The 23424-nt window shown below is 43.0% G+C and overlaps 1 protein-coding gene and 1 long non-coding RNA gene across 4 annotated transcripts in view; one reads left to right on the top strand and one right to left on the bottom strand.

Moving 5' to 3' along the window:
• Nucleotides 1–23424, bottom strand: part of CDH13 (cadherin 13) — a 1187225-nt gene that overhangs the window by 331843 nt on the left and 831958 nt on the right. The window lies entirely within an intron of this gene.
• LOC134731805 (uncharacterized) lies at nucleotides 4888–14200 on the top strand. The gene is made up of 3 exons (XR_010114395.1): nucleotides 4888–4974; nucleotides 9408–9500; nucleotides 10321–14200. It is a non-coding gene; the product is annotated as an uncharacterized lncRNA (long non-coding RNA).

Raw genomic sequence — 23424 nt, 5'->3', positions numbered from 1 at the left:
GCAGGGAATGTGTCTGCGTTGTTTGCTGCCGTATCAACAGTGGGAGGCTCGTGGTGCCTGGCACACAGGTGACTCCCCACTGGTATTTGGTGGATGAAGAAATGCACTCTTCTCAACCTCTAAGCAAGCCAGGGCTGGATACTGGAACGCAGGCGAGAAAGGCTCAGAATTCCAGCCTCGCTGAAGACAGACAGTGGGGTAACAGGCAGTGGGAGCCTCCCACCCTTAGCCCTGCTGTCTTTACAGGATGCAACATGCCTCTTATTCCACACTGTTGATGAAACTAATTGGAAGCACTAGTCTGTCATTTTTCCAGAGCTGAGAGAGATGAAATTTAATTAGTGATTTGTTTCCAGCTAGCACAGAGAAGGAAAGGGAAACTTGTCCACAGGGAAAGCTGCGCCACTAACAGAAAGGGATGCTGCCCTGGCCCTGCACTTTAAGTGACAAAGGAAAACAAATGGAAAGCAGGAACAGTTGTCCAGGTGTCCACCCACTCCGCCAATGCCACTGGCATATGGGATTCTGAGAAGGGATAAATTGCAAAGCTCAAGGTTCTTAGAGACCTATGGATTGACTGATACCAGAAAGCCTTGGAGGAAAATGCAGCTGGAAGCAGAGAACAGCACAAGAAGGAGACACGTGTAACAGTGGCTGAAGCTCCTGCGTGGGAATACACAGAAGCAAATATTTAGGGAAGAGGAGAAAATCCAGAAGGTGCACTAAAATGAACATTCAAGTCCTTGGAGAAGGCGGCTTCTAAACCAATCAGAGAAATGGCAGCCATGGATGGAACCTGCGGATCATCCCCCAGAGCCTCAGGTGGGCCAGTGCTCACACCAGGCTCCCTGCATTTTAGATGCTCAGAAACAGCTGTCATTGGTTGAATGTCCATCTGCCATTCATCAGGGGCAGGTTTAGAGGAGTTTAGTGAATCTCTTGGGCCTTGCCAGTTTCCTTGTCTCACTCCACATGGTCCAAGCTGTATTGTTCACTGATAAAGAATCCACCCTGTGAAGTCAGAGATACGTGGGTTCATGTCTCAGGTCTATAACCTGCTACGTATCCAGACTTGAGCAAACTCTACAATCTCTCTGAGCATCAATTTTCACTTAGAAAGTGTGATAATAATGGTTCCTATTTTAAAGATTATTTTGAAAATTAAATAAGCTAAAGTATTCACAAATAATCAATAGAGAGCTGGGCATGGTGGCTCATGCCTGTAATCCCAGCACTTTGGGAGGCTGAGGTGGGTGGATCACTTGAGGTCAGGAGTTCGAGACCAGCCTGGACAACATGGTGAAACCCCATTCTCTACTAAAAAAAATATAAAACTTAGCTGGGTGTGGTGGCGGGGGCCTGTAATCCCAGCTTCTCAGGAGGCTGAGGCAAGAGAATTGCTGGAACCCAGGAGGCGGAAGTTGCAGTAAGCTGAGATCGTGCCACTGCAATCCCGCCTGTATAATAGCAAGACTCCATATCAAAAAAAAAAAAAAAATCAGTAGAACATATTTGGGTTCTATATATGGTTTCTTAAAACACAGTTTTTACAGCTAAAAATGGCAGAAAATCGATGGCCTAGATGTTTAACCATAGGAAAATGGCCAAATAAATTAGACTCAGCTACTTGATAGACCATTACATAGTCATTAAAAATTATAATGATAAGGACCATGTAGCAATCTGGGATGTGCTTATGATACATTAAATGAAACGTAAAACATATAATGCAATAGGAAGCAAGTGGACACAGATGAGAAGGAAAGACAAAGTAGCAAAGTCAGAGAGGAATAATTAGGGCTGATTTCTAGTGTTAATATTGAAAAGATATTTTTCAAATTAAAAAGGTAAATCAAACTGTCACTTTGATTTCTTTTGGGCTTATTTGGGAATGTGTATCATGCACACAAAACAGATTTTACTTCTCAATCATTTTCTCAGACACCCAAAAGCTATGCCTAGAGATGGATGTAATTTAAAGATGTCTTCTGGTTAATCTTTTCTATAAACAGAGGTTCCTTTTCTGAGGTGAGTCATCACCCCTTAATATACCTGTTTTGCATACTTGCAGTTGCTAATTGAGGCTTCTTTTGGAGAATCTCCTAGTGTTTCACAGAACATGCAGACTGAATCCGTTTTTCCACAGATAGTGACAGTGGCACAACTATGCCCCTTAGAAGCCAGGATAAAGTTGCAAAGATAAAGATGAGAGGATATCTAGAAGCTAGCCTTCAGAGGGTGCCTGCATGCACACCCTGCTTGGGAAGGCAGGAGCACAGCATGATGCCATTTGAGCTTGCACTACAGACTCATGGCAAGCTTTTGACCATGGACTACAAAGGCAGGGTCATGATCAGGCACATATGGTCCCCTGAACAGAGCAGGCTGATTTGGGGAGGCTATGAACCAATAAGTGATCTGCAGAGTCCCAGTTCTCACACATGCACGGTGGGTAGTTTCCTTTTTAAACAAGTTCGGGAGCACAGCAGACAACAACGCCCATATACAGCCAATTCACAATGCCCTTGTAAACGCAAGGATCTGAGGACCCCACCATTAAACAGATGCACACCCCACAGATAGACTCAATTCCCCAGCCCTGACTCCATCCACTTTGTATCATAAGACACCCATCAACACTGTGATAATTATAATAACTGAGGCAACTATGATTTTATTAAGTGCTTATAACATGTCAGACATGATGCTAAGTGCTTTTTAAACATTATTTTCTTTTGTTTCTTTCAGCAATCCTGTGTGGGGTGTAATGTTATTCATGTTTTTTTCATGATCAGTGTTGTTTTTTATTTTATTTTTAATTTTTTTATTTCCATAGGTTTTTGGGGAACAGGTGGTATTTGGTTACCTGAGTAAGTTCTTTAGCGGTGATGTGTGAGATTTTGGTGCATCCATCACCTGAGCAGTGTACACTGAACCCAGTTTGTAGTCTTTTATCCTGCACTCCCTCCCACCCTATCCCCTGAACCCCCAAAATCCACTGTACAATTCTTATGCCTTTGCATCCTCATTGCTTAGTTCCCACAGATGAGTGAGAACATACAATGTTTGGTTTTCCATTCCCCAGTTACTTCACTTAGAATAATAGTCTCCAATCCCATCCTGGTTGCTGTGAACGCCATTACTTCATTCCTTTTTAGGGCTGAGTAGTATTCCATCATATACGCTCAAAAATTGAGTGATTTCCAAAGGCACACAGCTGGAAGATGGCAGAGTTGAGTTTCTCCCCCAGGGACTTGTGCTTAAGCCCTGTACTTATAGTGGGTCTAAGTCTAATGAAATGCTGGTGTCCCTGGAACCACAGGAGGGGAAACTGACTGAGACTAACAAAATGAGAAGGAGATTTCTCCTTCCAAAACCCACCTCCAGTATCTCACCTCATCCAGGAATATTTCTCCAGACATCACAAACACATGATTTCTTCCACTGAGCTACTTCTCTTGTTCCTCATCACACTGCATTGTACATCTATTTTTAGATGTTTATTTTCTCTATTTAATTGCAAGCTTCTTTAAATATCATGTTTGTCTTTGCAGGAACCCAACAAATCTGGTTATTCTATATTATTACTTCCTTACAAGAATTGCTGGGCAGGAAACAAATACCGTCCCCAAGCAAAACAACAATGAAAACATCAACCAAACACAAAACTAACCGAGAAAGTGAGGAGCCACGTAGTGCGAAAATCATAAAAGCCTTTGTCATTAAAAAGCAAGAAACTTATTACAAAGCTCTCATCGCCTGAACCCAGGATGTCTATATTTGTCTCTGTGTTCACAGCCTAGTATAGAACTTGGCACCAAGTAGATAATCAATATAAACACTTGCTGAACAAATGAGTGAATAAATGAAAAAATGAATCATGTAGGAGCACGGTTTCATGAAACTGATTATAGGCAGCTAAATCCTCTGCACAAGAAAGCAGCAAACACAACCTTATCTGAATTGCTGACATACTACCTACTGTCACAAGGTGGATTATAAACATTAATTTTTATGAAAATATTTCCAATAACTTTTCTCTCTCCACTCTTGAGACTAATCATATTTTCTGAACTTTGAATTGAAATGTATCTCCTGTCCTGTAATCTCAGGCGGTGGGGAGGGCGTGTGACATTAGCGCTGACCGGGCAGGTGAGGCTCAATTTGGCACAAAGGAAAAATCAGAAATATCAGTCCTGACACTCATGGGTCCACAGGGAAAGCAAAGATTAAAAAGAAGAGCAAAATCCCTGAGCTGGGTCCAATTCACACACATACCAGGTGCACTGAAGGCTCCATTTTAAATTAACCTCAAATATAAAAATGTTCAATTTGAAAAGAAAAAATAGGAGGAAGAGGACATGAGTACAAAAAAAATGGGCCGGGCATCGTGTGGCACATGCCTGTAATCGCAGCACTTTGGGAGTCCAAGATAGGAGGATCACTTGAGCCCAGGAGTTCAAGAGCAGCCTGGGTAATACAGTGAGACCTCGTCTCTACAAAAAAGGAAAAAATTAGCTCCACACGGTGGTGCATACCAGTGGTCCCAGCTATTTAGGAGGCTGAGGTGGGAGGATCTCTTGAGCCCAGGAAGTTGAGGCTGCAGTGAGTTGTGACAGTGCCTGTACTCCAGCCTGGACGACAGCGGGAGAGCCTGTCTCAAAAAAGCAAAAACAAAAACAAAAGAAAAAAAGAGTGGTATGGTTCGGCTGTGTCCCCAGCCAAATCTTCACTTGTAGCTCCCATAATTCCCACAGGTTGTGGACGGGACCCGGTGGGAGGTAACTAAACCGTGGGGGCAGGTATTTTCCATGCTGTTCTCATGATAGTGAGTAAGTCTCACGAGATCTGATGGTTTTATAAAGGGGAATTTCCCTGTACATGCTTTCTCTTGCCTGCTGCCAAGTAAGATATAACTTTGCTCCTCCTTCACCTTCTGCCATGATTGTGAGGACTCCCCAGCCATGTGGAACTGTGAGTCATTAAACTTCTTTCCATTATAAATTGCCCAATCTCAGGTATGTCGTTAGTAGCAGCGTGAGAACACAGTAATACAAAGAGAAATGATTCTCCTTTGCTTTAGAAACATGTGACTCCTTGAAGTCGGTGTTTCTCCAAGTGTGGTCCCCAGACCAGCAGCATCACTGGGGGGGGGCTTATTAAAAATCCAGATTCTCAGACTCCACCCACACCTATGGAATTGGTAACTCTGGGGGTGCAGCTCAGTTATCTGAATTTTCACAAGCCCTCCAGGGGATGCTGAGGCACACACAAGGCTGAGAACCACTGTTTCACGTCATCAACTCTATCAATTTTTTTTTTTTTTTGAGAAGGAGTCTTGCCCTGTCTCCCAGGCTAGAGTGCAGTGGCACCATCTTGGCTCACGGCAAGCTCCGCCTCCCAGGTTCACGCCTCAGCTTCCCAAGGAGCTGGGACTACAGGCACCCGCCACCACGCTTGGCTAATTTTTGTATTTTTAGTAAAGGCAGGGTTTCAGCGTGTTAGTCAGGATGGCCTCAATCTCCTGACCTCATGATCTGCCTGCCTTGGCCTCCCAAAGTGCTGGGATTACAGGCGTACGCCACCGCCCCTGGCCTTCTTTATCAAATTTAACAAACAACTTGATTTTCACATTTTTCCCCTTCGATTTAATAAAGTACGATACAGCTGTATTTGGCGTGCCTATAAAGCATACACAGTCCTGGTAATGAATCAGATATTATCCTTTACATAGATCCTCATGAGGAGCTCATCAGGTAGAAAATTGTCCCCCACAACCCCACCCATTTTTCAGAGGAGCAAACAGAGTCTCAGAAGGACTGAGTCACTTGTTGCTGGTCCAACCCGAGGGACCATGTACTTCTAATTCATACAACAAGCTGCATTCCACACCCACATTTCCGCTTTTGAGAGGCAAAGCCTAAGCAGCTAAGAGAGAACATCCAGGCTTATGGGCCTCACAGGTGGGTTTGTGGGCATCATGCAACCTCCCTGCAGGAGCTATCTGGGAATGTGTACTTTCTACACCCCCTGGCACAGAATCGATCACAGGGCGCTGCTGTGGTTTATCCATATCTGCCTTCCCCAGTAGGCACCGTGCTGGGTCAGAGTTGGGATGTCTGCATTGATCTCTGCATCCCCAGTGATGAGAAGCTGGGCCCGGGGTTGGGGCGGGGGAACTATCTGCCTCTGCCCTGCTAGTGAAGACCAGTGATTCAGTCACCAAATGCTCTTTATTTTCTATTAGAGTTCCTCTCAGAATAAAAACAAAAACAGCAGCCGTCACTTATTCGGCGCTTTCTCTGCACAAGCCTGTGGTCTGAGCTCCCCTTCCCTTGCATTAGCTCATTTTCTCTTCAAAACAACCCAGCAGAGTAGGTCCCAGCACTAACGTCCCTATTTACAAAACCAAGGCGCAGTGAGGATAAAGGACTTGTCCAAGATGACACATTAGGCAAGTTGCAGAACAGGGACTTGAAACCATCATTTGGCCACAGATCCTTGTGTCCACCATGATTATTGATCCCATGGTGTTATGAGGGGAGGTGATGTGGGAACTGCATCCTGTGTATTTAGAACCATAAATGACTCTGAAAGAACTGTTGGTAGAAGTGAAATTCCAAGGATTTGAAATCCAGGCTCAGAGTGACTAAAAGAGAGAATTAATTTGCTTTGATTCACCGAGTGATATTTAGAGAAATATCAAAAAGTCACTGTCTTTGTGCTCTGCATTAGAACAGGATCTGTGGCCCTGAAGGACATGACAGAGATGTGTGATCAGGTAAGGGAGCCATGCCTCCTTTGCCCAGCGGGTAGAGACTTCCACGAGCCCTGTCTGTCAGTTGATTTCCTCTTGGTACCATCAGATCTTTACCATGATCCTCTTCGTTTACTTTCATTGATCATCCTCTCATCTCAGGTCTCAAAGAAACATCGAGGGCCTCCTATCTCCAAGGGCTTGACATTATAACTGAGAAGACATATCACAGATCATTATAGATCACTGTGGCGACAAATTCCATCTGGGCTGGTTTATTTTGTCCAGAGGAATGTAAGACATTTGAAACGTAGGTTAACATGGAAGCTGCAGGCTGCTGATCATACACACGTTGCCCTTGATCTATTCTCAAGTATAAAACGAGCCCAGGTGTCCCTCTTGTTGAGGATTGCCAGGCTATGGAAATTCGGTATCTAGGAGCATATTGTTGCTTCACTTGACTTCCTTCTGTAATCTCCTGTCTGCATACGAAGAATCCTGTATTCTTCACTGGCTGCTCTTTCGAATGTCACCAGTAACCTCCAAATCATCAAGTCCTGTGACCTTTGCTCAGAAACTTCTTGGAGTCTTTGCTGTCTCAGCGGTGTGGAACCAGTCCACCCCCTCCTCCACAAATCTCTATTTTCTGTTCGTTTCACTCCTCCCCACCACTCAAGTTCATCTTCCCCAGCTGGGCTGTCTTGCAGGCATGGAATGAATGCATCCTCTTACTCTCATCTCTACTGCTTTTCCCTGGAAAAATTGACCAATTCTATAAATCATCATGAAGAGAAGGAGGAGCTATAATGATACTACTTAGTATCTGGTGAAGCTTACAGGGCCAGTCACTCTTTTCATGTCAAACCAAAGATACTCAATGCAGCTCTATGAAGAGGCCTCTATCATAGTGCTGCCTTTACACAACAGTGACATGAAGCTCAGAGACACTGAGCACCTTGTTCTGCGGCACACAGACACTGAGCATCTTGTTCTAGGGAAGAGATCTGACCCAGTGTCATGCACAGAACTGCGGAACCCTCTTCCTTTGATCTTGGTTCTCCCTCCAAGCTGAAATTGGTATCTTGGATTTCTGCATTTATATGTCTAGCTACCATGATGGTGGCTGCATGCCTGCCCTGGTCTTATCCCCTTTTATCTGCAAATGAGCCCCTCCTTACTGATTTCTTTACATATCAGTGATACCACATTTCCTGCCCCACTCCAGACAGCTAGACTCAGACCATGAGATTAAAAACAAATCTTCAGCTCACTCAGCTGCACTATCACCTACACATAGCTGTCATTTAAAAGTTATATCTCTATAATAAAATAAAACATGGGGACCATATTTACCTCTATCTCAGCTAAACACTGTCCTTTTCCTATCATTCCCTTGGAAGTACCTGCTCCAGGCAAGTTCCTATTGGGAGTCAAAGGGGCTTCTGAAAACTCCCAGAACAATCTTTTTCCCTGTAACAGAGCAGACTGGGGGCCAGAGAGGTGGGGCAACTTCTGGAGACCACAGAGTGAATCACATCAAGGGCTACTTGATGTGGGAGCTTCTTGAGAAAGAGAACTGGTCTATCTCATTTTAACTATAGTACCTGGCAAACAGTCGATATTGAATATAATTGATTTTTCAAAAATGACTATCTCTAACTTCACATTCCAGCCTCCATTACCCTTTTGTCACCTTGATACTCTCACAAGGTTTATTTCAGGATCCTCTTGACCTGTTTTCACATGCTTCTTCCTGTACACAGGTGTGAAACTCATCTTCCTAAAGATGTGGTATCATCAGCACCTCCCAGCTCAAACAGCACCAATGGTGTTTATCTGCTCTTTGGGTGAGGGCAACACCCCTTGTCTAACTGGCAGACTTTCCACAGTCCTGATCCACAGTAACTCATCTGCTTCATCCATCAAACTTTTTGTTTGTTTGTTTTTTGGGACGGAGTCTAGCTCTTGTCGCCCAGGCTGGAATGCAGTGGCGTGATCTCAGCTCACTGCAACATATGCCTCCCAGGTTCAAGCAAATCTCCTGCCTCGGCCTCCTGAGTAGCTGGGATTAGAAGCACCCGCCACCACGCCTGCCTAATTTTTGTATTTTTAGTAGAGATGGGGTTTCACCATGTTGACTAGGCTGGTCTCGAACTCCTGACCTCAGGTGATCCATCTGCCTCGCCCTCCCAAAGTGCTGGGATTACAGGCACGAGCCACCACGTCCGGCCCAAACGAAAAAAAAAAAGTTACTATCAGTTTTTTTTTTTTTTTTTTTAAAGAGGGGGTGAGCAGTGGAGGTGGTAAGCTTATTTACATCATTTCCTTACTTCTTAACCCCTTCAATGCAGGTACATGACCATTAGGTGGCAGTAATGCATCACTCTACGGAAACAAATCAATGGTGCAGCTGAACACTTGAGATAGAGGTAAACGTGGTCCCCAGCATTTATTTTATTATAAAGATATAACTTTTAAGAAGCCCCCCAAAAGGATAAGCTTAAAGACTTTGGATTTCTTACATGTACTTCTTAAAAAAGCCATCATGGAATTCATTCCCGTTGCCCAGGAGTTCCTTTCCCAGTCATTTCTCCATGTTGGAGCAGACTAGATAATTGCAGTCTACTGAACTTCTTTAAATTAATTACAGGGAAGGCTTTCCTATCTGGAGCTCGTTCCTTTGATTACCACCAGAAAGAGAGGAGATGGAGAAACCAGCACAAAATAGCCCCGGAGTTTAATGGTACAAAATAAATCCCTGTGTGGTTTTTCTTCCATTGTTCAGCAGAATGGACTTCTGTACCCTGCTAATTTTCATTTTCTGTCCTTTCTTCTCCTCTTTGTGGCTGGGAATAATTTACATTATTTTATAAAACTGGAGGCACAAAACTCTAACACTGAGTGGTGGAAATCGATCTCATTAAGCAACTTCCTTTTTTAAAAAGGCTCAGCTGACCATCTATGCCTAAGGGCCTATTTCTAAATCTAGTGAAGTTACTTTCTAATTTTTTCTTTTTCTTTTTTTTTTTTTTTTGAGACAGTCTCACTCTGTTGCCCAGGCTGGAGTGCAGTGGCATGATCTCCGCTCACCGCAACCTCTGCCTGCTGGGTTCAAGCGATTCTGTTGCCTCAGCCTCCCAAATAGCTGCGATTACAGGCATGCGCCACCATGCCTGGAAAATTTCTGTATTTTTTTGTAGAGATGGGCTTTCACCACGTTGGCCAGGCTGGTCTTGAACTCCTGACCTCCTGTTATCTGCCCCCCGACCTCAGCCTCCCAAAGTGCTGGGATTACAGACTTGAGCCACAGCACCTGGCCTTCCTCATGTTTTTCTATACCCAATAAAAAAGTTTGATCGGGCAGGGATGCGGATAATGCTCTGGAAATCTTTCAGTTGCTTTTTTGCGTCAAGAGGCACAAAGATCTCTGAATTGTCTGTTGTTTGGGGTGGTTTGTAGGAATCATCTTCCTCCTACTTCAGTATCTCCCCAAGTACCTACTTGAGGAAGACTGGGAACTCCGAGTTATATTTCAAAACTAAACACTTCTCCCCCTACCTTAGGACAAGTTTTAGATGCTTCTCAGATCTTCTACCTGAAGTTTGGAAATCTCAGCTATTCCACTTTTACTTAGCCAAGTGATGAAAACATCTATTCAGAATTCTAAAAGCAAAAAAGGTGGAGAAAGGAAAAACATGATGGTCTTTATCGCTAACAAAATGTGCGGAGAGAAGTTAAAGCCAAGTGTGAAAGTTCCTTGCTATATTCTGGTTGCACCTTTGTGGAATACTAATTCAGCTGTGGGAGGCTATTGGTCCAGAATCCTGGTTTCCTTCACCCTGCAGCCAGGTGATAAAGCCCCTCCTTAATGACCCAGAAGCCTGAGGAAACTGAGGCCAAGTGTGAACACAGCAGGATCTGATTTTCTAGGCCAGAAATTCATTTTAGGGAAAACTTAGGAAGCCTTTCTGAAATAACTTTTCTGCTTTTGTAGAAGAATGATTCGGGCACGTGAAAATGATGCAAACCTTTTATAAATTAGGTACTTAACCTCTTGCAGCCTCAGTTTCCTCAGCTGCAAAATGGGAAAACTGTTACTCAACTGTCAGTGTTGAGTAGGCATTAAATGAGAGAACAGGAGCTGGCATGGAATGAGGTCATGCCTGTGAGTTTATTCAGACTCCACTGTCATGGAAAATATCAAAAATTAAGAATATAAATAATCCCTGAGAGGCAAAGTCTTAATTAACTAGCATGGCCTCATTTGAAAAAAATCCCAGCCCTGTGGTTTCTGAATATGGATAAACAATGCCATCATTTCTTAAGAGCTTTAATTTCCTACCTGCAACGTGGGAACAGAGGCATTTTAGTCCATTTTTGGAGTTTTCCTTGAACTCCCTGTTCATCAGAGGAAAGAGCTGATTTGCTGATTTGGGGAGCTGCTTGCACCGTGGACTTCTATCTCCATCTCTAGGGACTCAGGCTTCTAACGGCTACAGACACTTTAAAAGCAGCTAATGTTGGTTGGAATTTTATACCTTCAGGCGAAGCTAACCATGAGAATATTTTCATTTACAACAGAATATTATGAATGAAATAAATTAACCTGGCAGACAGAGATTTAAGCTGGTTTCAGCACACTGCCCCACGAAGATCTGCCATGCTACTCAAAACATTATACTCCAGCTCGCCCGTTCCTATTATTAAAAACAGCATCACCCGAGGGACATGAGCAACGATGACCCTGAAAATTCCTTGGGCACTATGACTGGCTCTTCACAAGAGAGGACATGGTTCTGGTGCTCAGTGACTGGGTTGTAAAGCCTGGTTCTGCCACTCATCAGGTGGGTGCCCCTGAGCACGTTACTCAACCTCTGGGTCAAGATTTTAAAAAATCTTTCCAGGTGATTCTAAAGTATAGCAAAATTTAAGAAGTATTGTCCTCGGGCAAGTTCCTTACTGTGTTTAAACCTCAGTTTCAATATCTTTAAAATGGGAAAATCACGGCATGTACTTCATGTGATGGTGCTGAAGATTAAGTAAGATAATGAACACTCGGGGATTAAGTGCTTAACGTATGTGTTACCTAGCAAGGGTCCAATCAGTGTAAGCCTCTACCATCATCGTCATCATCATCATCATTACTGTTGTCATCATTATCATCATCATTGTCATCACTGTCGCCAGCATCACCATCACCATCATCATCTTTGTCACATCAGCAGCCACATCTTCATTGTTGCTATTGGTATCTTCACCATCATCAACCTCACTATTTTCATCTTTGCCATGATGATCATCACAGCCATCATCAGCCCATCATCATCACCATGATCATCACCATCACCTTCACCACCGTCTTTGCCATCATCATCATAATCAACACCATCACCTGACTCTATAGGAGGTACCATTGATTTTTTTCTTTTAGAAAGCGTTTTGCTCTGTTGCCCAGGCTGGAGTGCAGTGGTGCAATCTTCGCTCACTGCAGTCTCAAACTCTCGGGCTCAAATGATCCTCCCACCTCAGCCTCCTGAGTAGCTGGGACTACAGGCACATGCCACCAAGCCTGGCTCGCTCTTGCTCTCTCTCCCTCCATATATATATATATTTTTTCCTTTTGTTTTGGTAGGGACTTCTCACTCTGTTGCCCAGGCTGGCCTCAAATTCCCAGGCTCAAGTGGTCCTCCTGCCTCAGTCTGCCAAAGTGCTGAGATGACAGGTGTGAACCACCAGCCCAGTCTGACACTGATTCCTTTAGGAAGACTCATGAGTGCTTTGTACCCAACATGATGATCTTGAATTCCTGGTTCTGCTTTTAATCCTTCAGAAAAAGTGAAGGGCTAGTAATCTGTAAAAATTCTCTGAACATTTTGATTAATTTCTAATTAGGTCAAAAATGTTTAAATCAAACCTTTTCGTAACATTCAACACGCACTGAGAATGCGTGTTGATGCTAATGATGGTCCTATCTGTGGGTGCAGTGCTCCAAGCTCACTCCTTAGATTCTTTCACTCACACTCGAACACCTGTTGTGGAAGGGGATCCCAACCTCTTTCTCAGAGGCAACGCCTCCCCAGGGGTGAAGCAGCAAAAATGCAGCTAGAACTCCATCCACCATTCTAAGCATCACTGTAGGAGTAAGTCACCCACCCTAACACATTCTCAGCTTCGAATAAATTCCTTTCTGCGTTTGGCATGGAAGGTGATAAGTATTTTCTGAGCTATTTTTCAGTTGCAAACTTCAGTCTGCTGAGATGAAATATGCAGATTGAGGCCTGAACAGCTGTAGCACTGCAGAGTGGCTGGTATTTTGGTGGGCTTTATTTTAAAGTCTTTGACAGTTCAATCTCACTAATTCATTAATTCAGCTGTTTAGGAAAAGCCATATGATCTTAAAATAAGTCCCTGAAGGTCAAGCATATAGGGTGAAATTTTATTTTTCAGTAAACAATAGCATTTGACGAAATAACAGAAATGTCCCTTATAGTATCTCTTCCTTTGCATCTTTGAATGAAATTACCAAGTGTACATCACTGAATGTTCATTTGTAAACATTTTACATCTTCTCCATGCCTTTCTGGCAGAGTATTAAGGTAACATTCTGATATCACTGTTCCCAATGAAGTTAGAGATTCTAAAGAACAATTTCAAAACACAGCCCTAACTTCGGATGTCACTGATCATTTGGAAAGTCGTTTGTTACATCTAGTCCAGAAAAATATAAGGTTCTTGTCATAGAAAGGCTGAAGTATTGACTATAAATCTATACAGAAAAAGAAAAAAAAAACTTGTAATGTGAAAGTTTTCCAGGTCAAAGCTGGATCTCTCTCATCCATCACTGGGTTCTCCAAGGTGACATGCAATTCAGGAGAAAAGCATCAGCATCCAGAAAGATGCTGCCCAAGGATGTCTTTGTGCTCTTTAATGGTGGGTCTTTGGCTGAATCACCAGACTGGCAGCTTTGGAATAGCTGCTCATGGAGGTGGGAGGCAGGATGTGGAGGTCCTTGGATAAATGTCATCTAGACTCACAAAGAATCCTGTACTCATCAACGCTGATGGAGTCCTGAAGTTCATCTACCTCAAATACCTTCTTGTCTCACTTTACGGATGAGGCAACTGAGGCGCAGGGAGAATAAATGATGGGTGCCCATTAAGGCACTCAATTAATAATAAAGCCAGAGCTAAGATGCAGGTGGCATTGGAGCCTGGTGACAACCATGCTTTGCATCAGAGTTGGCCTGTGTGTTCCTCCGGTCCGACCGCAAGTACAGGCATGGCCATTTTGCTTGTGGACAAAAAAGACTCTTTCATCTCACTCCCAGCTCTTATGGTGTGACCCGGGCCAAATCATTCAAATCCTCTCCATCCCAGCCTCCTTATAGATAAAGCCCTCTTAATAATCCCTACCTCATAGGGATGTTGTATCAATGAACTTCTACATCAAAAAATATCCTGAACAAAGCCTTGTATACACATTCATGAATTCATGCCCTCTGATGCCCTGAAACATTTCCTTCTGGAGTAGAGGGTAGGGTCCAGAGCTGAATCATCATCACATTTACTCATAGGGCTCCGCCAGGTACTCTCTCAATTCCCAGACACTGTTTCTATCTGGGTTCAGGGAAATGCAGCCATTTCACTGTCACAGAGCTAACTGACATCTTGGTGGCAGCTGTGAGTCATAAATTGTATCAGGAAAAGCAGGAGCTGGGCTTCTGGCAGCTTGCAAAAGCTACCCAATTCTAAGGAAGAGCATGCAAAAAAATATTGTAGAGAAACTTTTCTCATTTATCACAAAAACTGTTAACGTTCCTTTTTGAAAATTAAGAAAATATCACTGACCAAAAACTGGGAAAATTAAAACCATCCCTAATTCTACCACTCAGGGAAAGTCACTGTTAATATTTGGTAGGAACGTAAGTTTTACGTACATTTAACATAGATATAGATTAAGCTGATGTTCTAGAGCTTGTATTTTGCCATTTGTAAATGTATTGTGTTTTTCCCAAGTAATTGAATTGTCATCTTTCAAACGGATATACAGTATTCCATCATTCATATTATTTCATTACCAGAGTGGTACTCAAAGTACTGAACAACAGGTAGAGATTGAGTTCTAACCAATGACAGTTGAGGAAAGTCTCTGGAAGACCCACCCACAGTCAACCAGATGACTACTGACCCTGGCTGTGCCATAATTTAATTATTTTCTTATTCAAAACATTTCTTTTTTTTTTTTGAGACAGAGTCTCGCTGTCGCCCAGGCTGGAGTGCAGTGGCGAGATCCCGGCTCACTGCAGGCTCTGCCCCCGGGGTTCACGCCATTCTCCTGCCTCAGCCTCCCAAGTAGCTGGGACTACAGCCGCCCGCCACCTCGCCTGGCTAATTTTTTGTATTTTTAGTAGAGACGGGGTTTCACTGTGTTAGCCAGGTTGGTCTCGATCTCCTGACCTCATGATCCACTTGCCTCAGCCTCTCAAAGTGCTGGGATTACAGGTGTGAGCCACCGCGCCCAACCTTCATTTTTATTTTTAAATTTTTCTGCTGTCGTAAACATCTCTCTGATGAAAGAACAGATAATAAAATCTTGACAAGCATCCTTAAGTATATTAGAAATTTGGTTTCCTAGAACTGCAGCGGTTGTGTTCAGGGATGAACACAGGTTTGGGACATTGCTGGAGGGGAAGCTCTCCAGGACGTCTACCCTCCAGGTAGGTCACAGTCATGGGTTCATGTTTTCTTCCCTTGGCAAACACTCCAAGTGGACAATTAAGAAATGCCAGGGAGTAGTTCCAGAAGGGCACCAGGATTAATTTCCCTCCCCTTGCTGTCTTTTTTTTTTTTTTTTGAGATGAAGTCTCACTCTGCTGCCCAGACTGGAGTGCAGTGGCTCAGTCTCCACTCACTGTAGCCTCCACCTTCCAGATTCAAGAAATTCTCCTGTCTCAGCCTCCTGAGTAGCTAGGACTACAGGTGTGCACCACTGCGCCCAGTTAATTTTTGTATTTTTAGTAGAGACAGGGTTTCACCATGTTGGCCAGGCTGGTCTCGAACTCCTGACCTCAACTCAAGTGATCTGCCCACCTCAGCCTCCTGAAGTGCTGGGACTACAGGCATGAGCGACCGCGTCCGGCCCTTGCTGTCTATCTTCTGACTGTGACCTGCCACGTTTGCAGAGACCCCTCCTCGCCACGACTGAGTGAGTCCCCATTCCATGGTGTTGGGGGCACAAGGTTGGAGGAGTCTTCCGGGCTCTGGCCCCCAGTTGGAGCTCTCCACTCTGCACTAACTAAATATTTGGGTGTGGACAAGCCACTTCATCTGTCCTGGTCAGTGCTGATTTTCCTATCTGTAAAGGAGGCAACTGGGCCAGATGAATAACCAAACTCCTTTCTGTGTCCTTAGCCTAAGTCTACAACTCTGTGACCCACAACTAATGCTGCCGCATTTAAATGATGAAAGCTTTACTTCACTTTTTGAACCTCCTCTCCCTTTTTCTCCATCCCCAACAAGCCATTCTCCATCCTCACTGGGACCGAGCAAACTTTTAAAAATGTAAATAATCCAATGACTTATTTATTTCAGATGTCATTTAAAATGAAAGCCAGCCTTCCTACCCTGGCCTGCACAGACACCGTGAGTTCACCCTCAATCACATCAGCCCTATTCTCTCCTTTGAGCCTATCTTATTTTCTTCTTTACATTTGACACCCAAGTTAATATGTTTTATTAACCTACATATAATTTTTTTACATAGAATTTGAACTTTGTTAGGGAAGGGACACCCAGGATTGACAGTACTCTGCTCACTAAATATATGAATAAATATGATAGGGAAAAGAAAAGTAGCCACTGACCTCTAGGCGCTGGCCTGGGACATTAGTTAGATGTTGGTGTTCTCCTGTCAAACATGATTTCAGAGAACACCAACATCAGATAAGGCCACTCTATGATCACACTAAATCAGACCATAAACAAGACCACTCCGTAATTATGTGTGAACACAGACAGACCTGAACACCGCTGAAGCCATCCCCTTTCCTGGCTAAAACAATAGCTGCTTCTTTGCCAATTACGGCTGTAGCCTCACCCTAGGCTGTCCTACCTACAGATGAGATTTAGCACTGGTCATAGAACTACCCATGCTTCCCAAGAGCATCCAATTCAGAGAAATGGTTCACTTTTGTGACCCTTCCCCCAAAGCAGCTAATAATGCAAGCCCAAATTATATGTCTTTTCTAACACACTCTTACTAAGACATACCATAGTTCCCTATAGTATATTCTGTCTCAATGCAATGAGCAATGAACCCAACTTGTTAATTACAGATGTGTTCCTGGTGCTCTTTGGCTGAAGGGCAATAGCAGTGGGAAAATAACAATAAATAGTATTAATAGCTTCTTTTTCACGAGTAATTGCTATGTAAATTGCTTGGGTTAATTGCTATGTGCCAGACACCATTCTTTCCAATAAAACATTAGAATATAGGTATTACCATTATTACTGATTTTAAAGTTGAAGTAACTGAGGTTCAGACAGGAGAAGTAACTTTCCAAGATCACATAGCTATTGGAAGAAGCTGCAGTTTAAACCCACATTTTCCTGACTTCAAATCTGGTATATTTTCTCATTATTATAGTGTTTCTTTTTTTTCTCCCTTTCCTTTAAAAACTATGTCAGGTGCTGTAAGCTAGTGATGAGGACATGCATGATAAATGTGCTGCCTCTAATAATTCCTCCATTTGAAATGATTAACATTCCCAATAGTTATTGTAGGTTTTCAACCCTTTGTGAATATCTGCAGTTTAGATTTTTCTGCTCTTTCAATGTCACTGCTGCACAGACTTTCTGGTACAGTCTCAAATGTACAAAATAGGTTCAATATCAGAAAAAATATTGTCAGATAACCATTCTGTCATTTTGGGGATTATAATTGTGAAATGGCGAAAATATTTAAAAACACGGATTTGTGGGAAAGAACGTACTATATACAGGCTCTAGTATAAAAGAGCTGACTAGCTCTCGGTATTTTGTATTACTGCTTTTTAAATAATGTCTCCTATCCATTGTCCTTAAAATATGACTAATGAATGACTAAATTTAGCAGTTGTACTAGAAATGAAGACTCCAGGTAGTTGGTCAATGAATAAACATACCTCGACTTAGAACATTATGGAGACACAACCGTGACTGGGCCCTGCCCTACGTGCTATTATCTGTGCAATCTCAAATGTATTCCTTTCACATACTTCAATTCCTAAATCAACCCACAGTAAGGTAGTCAGCAATATAGACCTGGTGCCATTAGGTTTAGGCAACACTGGGGAGCTTCAGTTCCCTTCCACCCTGTGATCCAAAATGTCCATGAGCTGCAAATGATTCCTGCAGTTGGGGTGATGGAGCATGGTGAATCCCAAAGACCAAATATTCCAGTTTCATCTGACCCCAGAATAGCTTTGCAGACAAGTCCCTCAGGCTCTCCTGTAGGCAGTTTGATACAGGAATCTAGGATCTGCGATTTAGAGGCACGCTGCTTCTTAAGCCATGAAAGGGGTTTTGAGCAGGACAGTGGCATGATCAGGTGTCTGCTTGAGTCCACTCTAGCACAGGGGAGAGTAGGGAGACTGGTGAGGGGTGGATGGCTGAAGCAGAGAAGATAGAAGTGTGCACATGGGAGTGGCCAGGAGGATGGATGGAGGAAAGCAGATGGAAGAGACTTTGAGGAAGCAGAAGGAAGAGAGTTGGGCGATAACTGGCCATCTTGGAGTGACATGGAACAAATAATCTTTATTTGCTTTTTCTCCTAAGTTGAATTCCACATTAATTTCTACCCTTTGGCCAAACTATTATCGATCAGTGCATATTATATCAAGTGGATCTGGGGTTCATGGGAAAAGGGCAGTCTAGAATGTTAATTTTTTTCTGACTTTGGCTGCATATTACGTGAAGCCTTTATTTTTTTTTAATTTTTTAAATTTTTTTGAGACAAAGTCTTGCCCTGTCTCCCAGGCTGGAGTGCAGTGGCATGATCTTGGCTCACTGCAACCTCTGCCTTCTGGGTTCAAGTGATTCTCCTGCCTCAGCCTCCCGAGTAGCTGGGACTACAGTCATGTCCCACCACACCCAGCTAATTTTTTGTATTTTCAGTAGATACGGGGTTTCACTGTGTTAGCCAGGATGGTCTCGATCTCCTAATCTCAGGTGATCCACCTGCCTCGACCTCCCAAAGTGCTGGGATTACAGGCATGAGCCATTGTGCCCGGCCAGTCTTTATCTTATTAATTGAATATGTACATTATTAAGCTGACTACGTTCCCTGTTCTAAATGCTTTATGGATATTAATTCATTTCACATTCATTACATTTCTATGAGGTAAGGACTATCATTACCCCAACTAACAAAGGAGGAAACTGAGACACAGAGAGGTCAAGTAACTCACCCAAGGTCACACAGCTGATAAATGAGAGTCACCTTCTGGACTCTGCTTTTAACCATTATACACCATGGCCTCTTCTGGGAGGCTGATATCAGAATCAAATCCATAAGAACTCCATCCTACTACTGGGGAAAAAAAAAAAAAACCCAAACAAAATAGTACCAGGCATGCCTGAAGGACAGCCAAGGGAAAGTTAGTTATATCGTTTTGACTTTGATTTAATTTGTTCTCAAGCACCATAATCAAGAAACAGTTTCACCATCCCAGTCTCTTATATTAAAAAAATGGTGGTGACTTTGTGATGGAGACTCTGATGGAGTTTTACAGATAACTATTTTAGGCCTGTTTATCCATAAAGAATCCTACCAATGGCATGTGATGATTTATCTCTATGGATTAAATGTCACAACTGAGCTGTGGTCTAAATCATACACCTTCACAGCAAACCTTGAAAACCTCTGCAAGGTCTCCCAGCCACAGGCACAAAAGTTGGCCAAAGTTTTCCAACTTTTCTTTTTACTATCAGAAAACGGATTACACATGGAACACATTACTTGGCACATCACAGGTGGATAGGCATTTAAAGGCACTAAATTCTTTCAAAGAGGAAGCAACTTTATGAGTTCAGAGAAGCCTAACAGATTCATTCTCAGATTAACAACCTCATACTGCTTTGAAGAAAGCATTAAGATGTTCATGGCATGAAGACAACACAGTACTTGGATCATTATTCGTTGTTTGATTTTTTTTTTTTTTTTTTTTTTTAGATTCATGGTCTCACTGTGTCACCGAGGCTTGAGGCAGTGGTACCATCATAGCTCATTTCAGCCTTGAACTCTCAGGCTCAAGTGATCTTCCCTCTCCAGCCTCCAGAGAGAGTACGTTTTTTTTAAAAAGACAACTCCTTCAGAATAAATATGACATAAGCATTATTATAAGCTCCAATATGAAGAAACATATGCAGCGAAATTGTCCCAGAATGAAACAACCAATGAAATGAAATTTAGATCAAGAGTGATTTGTTGCATTGTTCCTTTTCATTCTTATTTGGCAACAGCTTCTTTGGCAGTTTCTAGAGCAGGGCATCTCCACCTTAGCACCGTTGACATTTGGGGCCAGATCATTCTTTGTGACAGGTGCTGCCCTTTGCACTGCAGGATATGAAGCAGCATTCCCGGCCTTGACCTGCGAGATGCCACTAGCATCCCTGAGTCATGACAACCCTCCAGACATTGTCAAATGTATCCTTGGGGATCATGGACAAACTCTCAATAGCTTTTTAAATTGAAGAATTAAAAATGTAAGACATTCATTCCCCATATTGAGTGGCTACTATGTACCAGGCCTGGTGTTAGCCACACAATTCCTCTCTTCACACAGCGGAGTCTGCAATACAATGAGGGAGACAGACAGCCAACCAGAGACATCAGGAAATGCAGAAGGACAACTCTAGTGAACACGGAGAGGGGGTAACAGAGTGGCTTGGCCTCGCCAAGGGACACAATAAAGATTTATCAGAGGAGGAGACAGCTGAGCTGAATCTGGAGGCTGAGCAAGAGTCATCTGGACTTAGATGTGAGGTACAGGGAAAAGCACCTTAGGCAGAGAGAACAGTATAAACAGAGACCCCGTGATCAGGTAGAGAGCACATGGCATGCTTAGGGAGGCCAGGGTGGACTACAGTGGGCATGGGAGAGTGGAATAGGACAGAGTGAAGAGAGGCAGCAGGGCTGAACCACATCAGAGTTAGACGCTGCTTTGGGGCAATGGGGAGCCACAGAAGGCTTTGAAGGGGGTGACATGATTCCAGTGTTTGGGAAAAAGATCACTTTGCCTTCGCCATTAAAAATCTATCAAATAGGGGGCCAGGCACGGTGGCTCATGCCTGTAATCCCAGCCCTTTGGGAGGCTGAGACAGGCGGATCACCTGAGGTCAGGAGTTTGAGACAAGCCTGGCCAACAAGGTGAAATCCCACCTCTGCTGAAAATACAATTAGCCAGACACGGTGGCAGGCTCCTGTAATCTCAGCTACTCGGGTGGCTGAGGCAGGAGAATCACTTGAACTGGGGAGGTGGAGGTTGCAGTAAGCTGAGATAGCGCCATTGCACTTCAGCCTGAGAGAAAAACAAGAGTGAAACTCTCTCTCTCTCCCTCTCTCTCTATATATATATATATGTGTATATATATATATATATATATATATATATGTGTATATATATATATATATATATATATATATGTGTATATATATATATATATATATATATATATATATAAAATCTGTCTCACAATTCCAAATCCTACATTCCTTTACATATATATATATATATGGTTTTATATATATATGGTTTATATATATTATATATATGGTTTATTTTATACACATACACACACATATATATATATATATATATATATATATATATATATATATATATTAAATAGGTGCAGGTATCCCAGGTATGAGGCTGTTCTAAGAGTCCAAGAGGGAAACTGGGGTATATACATGGTTAGGGTGACAGCAGAGGAACCAAAGACAAAACAATAGATTGCAGACATATTGAGGGGTGACATCGGCAGGGCTGGGACATACATTGACTCTAAGAGAGGGATAAGAGGAAGGGCTATGTACATGATTACTAATCGGTATCTCACTGTGGCACACCGGATGGATTTGTTTTTTCTTTTTTTAATTGAGTTTGAGATGGAGGGAGTGGAGGAGGGACCCTAGGTTAGATTTTTCAGCATGTGGACTTGAATCATCGGCACTTCAGTGGGCATGGGAAAGTGGAATGAGATGGGGTGAAGAGAAGTGGCAGGGCTGGACCATACCAGAGGTAGACACTGCTTTATATTTCAGAGGCAACAGGGAATATGACCCTTGAGGAAGGCATCTTGCATGTCATCTCTATCACACAAGTGGGGAAGTAGGTTCAGGGCCAAGGCTATCCAGCCAGCAGACAGAGCAGCTAGCACTAGAACGCAGGTCTCACAATTCCAAATCCTGTGTTTCTTCCATGTTGTACCATGACCTGGCCCTAATGGGGTCCATCTTGAACCTGGACCAGAGTTCGTTTAGATGCTGGACAGTTCTCATTAACCTGAGCGGCAAGGTGGGACCTCAGCTTAGGTACATAGAAGACTGGGCTATTAACAATGCCCCTTCAAATTACTTTGGACAATTTATTCTGCACTGGACTAATGAGCCTTGTACTGCACTTCTGGGAAACCTCTCACCTTGTAAAATAAAGTCCATCAGATAATGTTCTGCATATTAACCTTGCCAGAAAGAAAAGAAAAATAAGCAATAGAAAAGATTGATTCCCCCCAAAGCAAAGGAAATAATTTCCAATGAGCCACTAAGCATAATTCATATTTTTAGATTAAGAGTGTGTTTTGCACTGAGGAAAAAAATGCATTACCAACTATTACCAATACCATGATGCCAAGTAATAAAGACATTTAAACACTCTTATCTGCTGCATGGTTCTTGCATAAACAAGTGTAATGTGACATGACAGTAGCTAATGGTACATTCAAGGAATCTACATCAGCCTGTTTGCCACATTTGTCATCAGGTCCACACAACTGCACTTGAGAGGGCTTTCCTTTCTTTCCTGCTGGGGTAATGGTTGCACCCGAGTCAATAGGAGAAACCATCCTTATCCCCAAGCTCACAAAAATGAACATGAAAACTTCTTGCAGTCACAGCTGCCTTTGGTAAAATTCGTAGGTGCACTAAGGAAACAACGATGCTCTTTATATTGGGTCATGGTGGTTTGTCCGCTGGTCATGCATTTTCCCAGTAATGAATGATAGCCCATGTTCACATAAATGCTGAATTAGAAATCACGAAGCTTTTTTGTGTTTTTCATTTTTTGTCGACTCATTGGAACTACTCAACAAGCCTCAATGGGAAGGCAGAGGCAGTCTTATTTCCCTCATTTTACAGTTGAAGAAACTGAAGCTATGAGATGCTAGGTAAGCAAATAGTCATGTGCTAATTAACACAAGAGCCAGGATGAGAACTCAGGGCAACCCCTTCCTGGTCCCAACACTCTACCAGTAAGTTCCAGGAAGACGGGGACTTGGTCTGCCTAATCTAGTATCTGGCATACAGTAGGTGCTCAATAAACACCTGCTGATGGCTTCTCTGTGCTTGTCATTCCCCAGAAGCATGGCATAGTAAAAGAGCAAAGGGAGCCGGAAAGTTCTACCCCTGTT

Source organism: Symphalangus syndactylus, chromosome 11 (assembly GCF_028878055.3).
Source record: "Symphalangus syndactylus isolate Jambi chromosome 11, NHGRI_mSymSyn1-v2.1_pri, whole genome shotgun sequence".
Lineage (NCBI taxonomy): Eukaryota > Metazoa > Chordata > Mammalia > Primates > Hylobatidae > Symphalangus > Symphalangus syndactylus.
The sequence above is the reverse complement of the archived record's forward strand: the minus strand, read 5'-3'. Positions and strand labels throughout refer to the sequence as shown.